The sequence below is a fragment of the Heterodontus francisci genome, chromosome 19, assembly GCF_036365525.1.
Source record: "Heterodontus francisci isolate sHetFra1 chromosome 19, sHetFra1.hap1, whole genome shotgun sequence".
In the NCBI taxonomy this organism is placed as follows: domain Eukaryota; kingdom Metazoa; phylum Chordata; class Chondrichthyes; order Heterodontiformes; family Heterodontidae; genus Heterodontus; species Heterodontus francisci.
In genome coordinates, this window is record NC_090389.1 from 16,756,473 (window position 1) to 16,764,372 (window position 7,900).

The 7,900-nt window shown below is 45.8% G+C and overlaps 1 protein-coding gene across 1 annotated transcript in view; it reads right to left on the reverse strand.

Annotated features, from left to right (window-relative positions):
• The window catches only part of dnah1 (dynein, axonemal, heavy chain 1), a 697,254-nt gene extending 689,976 nt beyond the window's left edge, over positions 1-7,278 (reverse strand). The window contains exon 1 of the mRNA XM_068051405.1: positions 7,192-7,278. The gene's annotated coding sequence lies outside the window, so the exon portion shown is untranslated. The remainder of the gene's footprint in view (positions 1-7,191) is intronic.
• Between the last annotated feature and the right edge of the window lie 622 nt (positions 7,279-7,900).

Genomic DNA, 7,900 nt, shown 5'->3' on the forward strand with positions numbered 1-7,900 from the left:
TTTCCTCTTCCTGTGCTAAAAATTCTCTCCTTAATGAGCTTAAGGGGACCCCCTAACCTCATGTCCATAGACCAATACAAATGGACTGAAATCAGTGGACTCATTTGGTTTTGGCCCTGGTGGCAAATAATAAAAATGATATCCCCTTATCCCAACCATAAGGATACTTAAAACAATAAGCCTTTATCTTACTTTTTAGGGTTTGGTGATACCTTTCCAAAGCACCTTGTGACTGCGGGTGATAAGCGGACGACTTGAACTGTCTCACTCCCAAATTACTCATGACTTCTTGAAATACCCCTGACGTGAAATTTGAGCCCTGGTCTCACTGAATTTCTTTTGGCAAAGCATATCTCGTGAAAACTCAATTGACCCCTCAATCACAACTTTCGCTGTGATCTTTCTCAAAGGTATTGCCTCTGGAAACCTAGTGGACAAATCGATGATGGTTAGGAGAAACTTGTCACCTGACTTGGTTGTGGGTAAGGGTCCGACACAATCCACAAGAGCCCTACTAAATGGCTCGTCAAAAGCAGGTATCGATATTAATGGGACTGGCTTAATTGAAGGCTGTGGCCTCCCAACTACCTGACATGTATGACAACTTCTGCAAGATTTAACCGCATCTTTGTGCAAGCCTAGCCAATAAAAATGCGGTCTTATCCTGGCCTGAGTCTTTCGAATACCCACATGACCTGTCACTGGGATCTCATGGTCAATTCTCAAAATTTCACTATCGTACCCCGGGGGAATAACAACCTGATGAACGATAGCCCAATCCTTATCAGCAGGCTTCTGGGGCGATCTCCACTTTCTCATTAGAATGCCATTCTTAATATAATAGTGCTCAGGGACCTTTTTGGCTTCAAACACAGAACAAGCCATCTGAGACAAACCTCTTAAGTCAGGGTCTGCCTGTTGTGCCTCAATCAAAAACGATCTGTTAAACAAATCACTATTGCTAGCCTTGGAGCCTTTTTCACCAACATTCCTATCCAAATCCTTGAAACAAGCTTCAGCCAACCAACAACTCCACAACAACTGAATCCTCATCTTTAATCTTATGATCCTGGGATCTTGTTACTACACAATCTGGGAATATTCCAGGAAATTCCTCCTGCAAAACTTCAGTGTCAGCAACCTCAACTGCCTTTTCCTAAGCTACTGGTGACACCAATACCTTATTCCCCAGCTAGTTATTCCCTAGCAACAAATTCACCCCTTCAATATGCAAATCCGGGACAATTCCCACTGTTACCGGGCCAGTGACTAAATCACATTACAAATCAACCTTATGCAATGGAACAGAAAAATAACTACCCTCAATGCCCCGCACTATGATTTTCACATTCATAGCACTATTTGAAGGAAAATCTACATCCTTTGCCAACATTAATGACTGAGTTGCCCATGTATACCTCATCTGACAGATATGGGGACACCTTACCCATGAACACAAAACTTCTATACAATTCAAGGACCTGAATTAATTCATCAGCACATAGGGGAGCACATTTCTGCTCACTATCCGACATCACCAATGCCACTGGCTTGTCAACAGTGCTACCTATCAGGACATCCTTTTCAGTCAGGCTTTTGGTAAAGCTACCATAGCTATTGGCTTGCCTTTCAACTTCCAGCATTCTGATTTTATATGCCCTCTTTTATTACAAAAATAACACGTTGGTCCTTTTGACTCAACCCTAGTTTTTTTTACACTGAGGTTGCCTATATCCTTTCCTTTACCTTTTCTCTTACTAGAATCTAGAATCAAATTTCTTCTCATTATACACCCTCCTATCTTTCCAACTTTTCTGAAAGTTTCCAAACTGGGGCCTATAACTACTTCTCTAGTGAGTCAATTTGTAATCATCTGCCATTTCTGTGGCATTCCTTATTTTACCAACTTTATGTTCTTCTAGGTGGGACCCTATTCCTGGAGGGACATTACTTTTAAATTCCTCCATTAGGATTATTTCCCTAAGGTTTTTAAAGTCTTGTTCAATCTTCATGGACCAATACCAACAATCAAATATTATTTCCTCCTCTCTAGCAAATTCCATAAATGTCTGGCCATGCTTCTTTTTTAAACTCCTGAATTTTTGCCTGTAAGCCTCTGGTACCAACTCATAAGCATTGAGAACTGCAGTTTTAACGACTTCATAATCACTTGACTGTTCGTTGAAAAGTGTTGAATATACCTCTAATACATTTCCCACTAACAGAGTGTGCAATAAAATTGTCCAACTTTTTTTGGCCATTGTAACTTCGTAGCAATTTTTTCAAAAGATACAAAATACATTTCAACTCCTTCCTCACTGAATTTACGCACTAAGCGAATATTCCTTGCCAAATCTAAACCAGGAGTTAAATCAGATTCATCCTAAAACCTTCCTGCCACTCCCTTTTCTCATAATCTAAGCTTTTCCATTCTCACTTCATAGTCTGTCAATTTATGCGATTCTTGTTCTCTTCCTTTTTCTTCCCTTTCTCTTTCAAATTCAAGTTTTCTCATGTCAAATTGTAATCATCTTTCTCTTTCTCTTTCCTGGCTCTCTCTTTTCCCTCTCTTTCCTTTTCCCTTTCTTCTCTTACTTTCTCTCTTCCTCTTTCCAATCTCAGCTTCTCTAATTCGAATTTGGCTAGTTCCACTTGAACACGAATGGAAACATCCTCTTCTTTTACCAGCTTCAAGCAAGGAATCAATCCTTGGATTATCTCCGCTTTCCTAGCCCCTGGACTTACACTAACCCCCACATGTGCTGTTATTGCAGCCAAATCGACCTTTCTCAACTGCTGCAAAATACTGAGAGTCATATCTTTTCTCTGAAAAAATTCTTGTACATTAATGATACTCATTTTGATTTCCCACTGAACCCAGCAAAAGCAAATGTTCATTTAAGACTGGAAAATTCCAACGAACCGGTTTTACAGCCTCTGAATTTGTATCCTGGATGAGCCCCCAATTTGTTAGGACCTCAGTGAGACTATTAATGTTAAAATACGAAATATGAACCTCAAAACCAATTTAAAGAATTACACGGCAAGATTTCACATCTTAAGAATTTTATTACAACTAAACAAAAAGGAATCCACATTAGCTAAATAATACTTTGTTACTGGCTGACATCCCAAATTACAGAGAAAGGTATTTTCTTTATTTACTAAAACACTTGAAAACCTCACACCATACTTATTCGTTATACAGTCCTCTTTGATGGTGAAATCTTTGTGGTTAACAGTCCCAAACTCCTCCCAGTTGCAATGTGTTGGATCTCCCAGACCTTTCTCAAAGTTAAAGGCCTCTTCACTCACTTCTCTGAGCACTTTTGACTTGGATGTCCCTGAATAAGGCGATTCCTGGTGCTCCTGTTGGTCTTTTACATCTCTGCAAACCTCAACTTTCAAAATAGGTTCATGTCTTCACAGCCTTTTGCTATATCAGTTTTTTCTGAGAGCAGGTTTTCCCTCTCTCTCCCTTGAGGCTGTCACTGCTGGTTGTCTTCCTTACAGCCTGCTCTGAGGCTGCAACCACTGGTCTTCTTCCTTACAGCCTGTTTCCCTTCAGAAAAACCGCTAAATGTATTGGGAAACAAAAGTCAATAGCCCTTTGTCCTTTTCCAATATGCGAAGACCAAAAGTCTTTTTTTGCAGAGCCACCCGGGCTTTCCATTGTTTCCAGGTGTTGACAACTGGGGGCTTGTGCCAAAATTGGGAGAGCTGTCCCACAGACTAGTTAAGCAACAGCCAGACATAGTCATCCTCACAGAATCATACCTTTCAGACAATGTCCCAGACACCACCATCACCATCCCTGGACATGTCCTGTCTCACCGGCAGGACAGACCCAACAGAGGTGGTGGCACAGTGATATACAGTCGGGATGGAGTTGCCCTGGGACTCCTCAACATTGACCCCCCCATGAAATTTCATGGCATCAGAACAAACATGGGCAAGGAAACCTCCTGCTGATTACCATCTACTGCACTGCCCCACCACCACCACAGCTGATGAATCAGGGCTTCTCCAATTGAAAGAAGCACTAAGGGTAGCAAGGGCACAAAATGTACTCTGGGTGGGGAACTTCAATGTGTAACCTCATGGCCCGGTATATCCCACACTCTGCCATTACCATTAAGCTGGTGGGGTAGTGGGGGTGGGGGGGGGGGAGCGGGCAACCCTGGTTCAATGAAGAGTACAGCAGAACATGCCAGGAACCGCACCAGACATACCTAAAAATGAGGTGTCAGTCTAGCGAAGCTACAACACAGGATTACCTTCATGCCAAACAGCAGAGGCAGCATGCAATAGACAGGGCTAAGCAATCCCACAATCAATGGACCAGATCTAAGCTCTGCAGTCCTGCCACATCCAGTTGTGAATGGTGGTGAACAATTAAACAACTGACAGGAGGAGGAGGCTCCACAAAAATCGCCATCCTAAACAATGGGGGAGCCCAGCACATCAGTGCAAAAGACAAGGCTGAAGCATTTGCATCCATCTTCAGCCAGAAGTGCTGAGTGGATGATCCATCTCGGCCACCTCCTAAGCTCCCCAGCATCACAGATGCCAGTCTTCAGCCAATCTGATTCACTCCACATGATATCAAGAAACAGCGGAAGGCACTGGATACTGCAAAGGCTATGTGCCTTGACAATATTCTGGCAAAGGTACTGAAGACTTGTGCTCCAGAACTAGCCGCACCCCTAGCCATGCTGTTCCAGTACAGCTACAACATTGACATCTACCCAGCAATGTGGAAAATTGCCCAGATACGTCGGGTACACAAAAAGCAGGACAAATCCAACCCGGCCATTTACCGCCCGACTCCCGATCATCAGCAAATTAATGGAAGGGGTCGTCAACCGTACTATCAAGCTCAGTTTGGGTTCTGCAAGGGCCACTCAACTCCTGACCTCATTACAGCCTATGTCTCAACATGGACGAAAGAGCTGAACTCCAGACGTGAGGGGAGAGTGACTGCCCTTGACATCAAGGCAACATTTGACCGAATATGGCATCAAGGAGCCCCAGCAAAACTGGAGTCAATGGAAATCGGGGGAAAACTCTCGGCTGGTTGGAGTCATACTTAGCACAAAGGAAGATGGTTGTTGGTTGTTTGAGGTCAATCATCTCAGTCCCAGGACATCACTGCAGGACTTCCTCAGGGTAGTGTCCTAGGCCCAACGATCTTCAACTGCTTCATCAATGACCTTCCCTCCATCATGAGGTCAGAAGTGGGGATGTTCACTGATGATTGCACAATGTTTAGCACCATTCACGACTCCTCAGGTATAGAAACAGCTCATGTTCATATGCCGCAAGACCTAGACAACTTCCAGACTTGGGCTGATAAGTGGTAAGTAATATTTGCACCACACATGTGCCAAGCAATGACCAACTCCAACAAGAAGAATCTAACCATCTCCCCTTGACGTTCAATGGATTACCATCGCTGAATCCCCACTATCAACATCCTGGGGTCACCATTGACCAGAAACTGAACTGGACCAGCCACATAAATGCTGTGGCGACAACAGCAGGTCAGAGGCTGGGAATTCTGTGGCAAGTAATTAAGCTCCTGACTCCGCAAAGCCTGTCCACCATCTACAGGCGCAAGTCAGGAGTGTGATGGTATACTCTTCACTTGCCTGGATGAGTGCAACTCCAACAACACTCAAGAAGCTCAACACCATCTAGGACAAAGGACCCCACTTGATTGGCACTCCTCCACCACTGAGGCCCAGTGGCAGCAGTGTGTACCATCTATAAGATGCACTACAGCAGCTCATCAAGGCTCCCTAGCAGGACCTTCCAAACCTGCGACCTCACTCCCACATGGTTACCACTGGTACGTCACTTTCTGAGTAGCATCATTTGTTAATCCTGGGTCAGTTTCGAAATGCATGCCAAATAATACTCAAATTTATCTTTGCTCTACCAGCCACAGCTACTGTCTGTTGTCTGCCATCAAGTTCTGGACGAGCCAAAACATTCTCAATCTCAACATCATGGGCAACACTGAACCCTTACTGTTAGGTTCCTACAAAAAGCCTGTCAATTGGGAAACCAGTTCTTTCCAATGGCTTACTTAAGCTGAATTAACAGGGCTAAAATTGTCATGGGCCGGAATTTTAAGTTGGGCGGGAGGCCAGGACCGCCAGCCAAAAAGTCAGTGGCGAGCCCGCCTCCGCCGGGCCTGGGGAGGCAGGCCGGAAATTCCTGCTGCCCAAGCCCGTAATTGGTCTTGGATGGGCCTTCTACCTCCTTGAGGCAGGAGTCTCGCCTAATGGAGCTGGTGCCAATCAATGGGAGGGGTGGCCACTGCTGGTACTACACGCAGCCATCGAAGGCAACGAGAAGGACAGTTCCAGAACTCAGGTAAATTTTTAGGGCCTCTCTGGGGACAATCAAGCGGGCCCCAGTGAGGCAAGAGGGGTCGGGAGGGGGGGTAGTTTTGTGCATTGGGGACTGTCCTCTGTGGGGCACAGGGTGCCTGATCAGGAGGGCCCACCTCCACAAGCCCACAAGAATGCCGCTTGGTTTTACCAGACAGGGTTCTTGAGGCGTTTGCCATCGGCTGCCAAGGGTAAAATACCCACCACGGCGGGAGGAGGCCCATAAGTGGCAGTTAAGGGCCTGGAGTGGGTGGGCCGTTTCTCACCGCCACCGTCTTGCATAAAATTGCAGCTGGGGTAGGAGGGGGTTGCAAACGCCACCCCCCACTCAATTTTACACCCACGCCCCCACCCAGAAGCCCGCTGGTTGGGGGCCGGTAAAATTCCCGCGTTGATGTGTGTTGGAGCAGGGTCCCGATCACCTCAGCAGGAACCCTTGATAAGTGGAGTAACGGCCGTTGCAACAGAAAGCTTTACATTCAAACACAGGCAGTGTATTATTTGTAGATTTGAAAAACACAGTCAGATTGTGTATATTTTGGCACTGGGGAGCATTGAAAAAAAGCAATAAAACGGGACGATATCCGTTTGAAGTGAAGCGTTTTCGCTGAGCGGATGTGCTGCCACTCTGGGCGCCGATTTCCCCCGGTTGAAAAGTGAAGGCAGCGGCTGTGCGGACACTCGGCGCCGAAAGTCACACAGGGGGACTTTGGCGAGACCAGAGGGCAGACCAGAAAAATTCAGCGCCATTAGCGGAGGAGAAAAGTGAGACGAATAAATTGGGGATTCCCACCTCAAATGCTGGATTAATCCCGGTGGCTCGGTCGCTCTCCAACTCTGCGGCTTCACTGGGCCTCAGCCTGTCTCCTGGCAACCGGACGCCACGCGCAGTTACTAGGAAGCAAGCACCAAGCTCACACGAGGGGTGAACAGCACAAGCACATTCAAAACAAACAGTGACAACACCTTCCAGACAGCTTCTCTTTATATCATATCCAATAATAATTACGAGAATACACCTTTCGTGTTCTAAGAGCTCAAGCAGGTTTGCTACGTTATTATTTTATATTTCGCGGCAAGCTGCCCCCCCCCCCCACCCCCCACCCCATCCATCGCTTTGGAAGACGCCCGTGGAAGGAGAGAGTGAGATTCACACCGAATCTGTACTAATGCTTTGTCTTTCAACACACCATTAACATATTGCTTGCCTTGGCTCCGTGACCTTTCGGTCAGCTATGTGGCCTGGTCCAATCTGCACCTTCTCCTTTGTTATCTCTTGCCCAACCCCCACCTCACTTGCTTATAATCTGTGACTTTTCTAATATTTGTCAGTTCCGAAGAAGGGTCACTGACCCGAAACGTTAACTCTGCTTCTCTTTCCACAGATGCTGCCAGACCTGCTGAGTGATTCCAGCATTTCTTGTTTTTGTTTCAGATTTCCAGCATCCGCAGTATTTTGCTTTTATTTTAGTGTTAAATTCACTGCCACTTCTCTTCCAGAA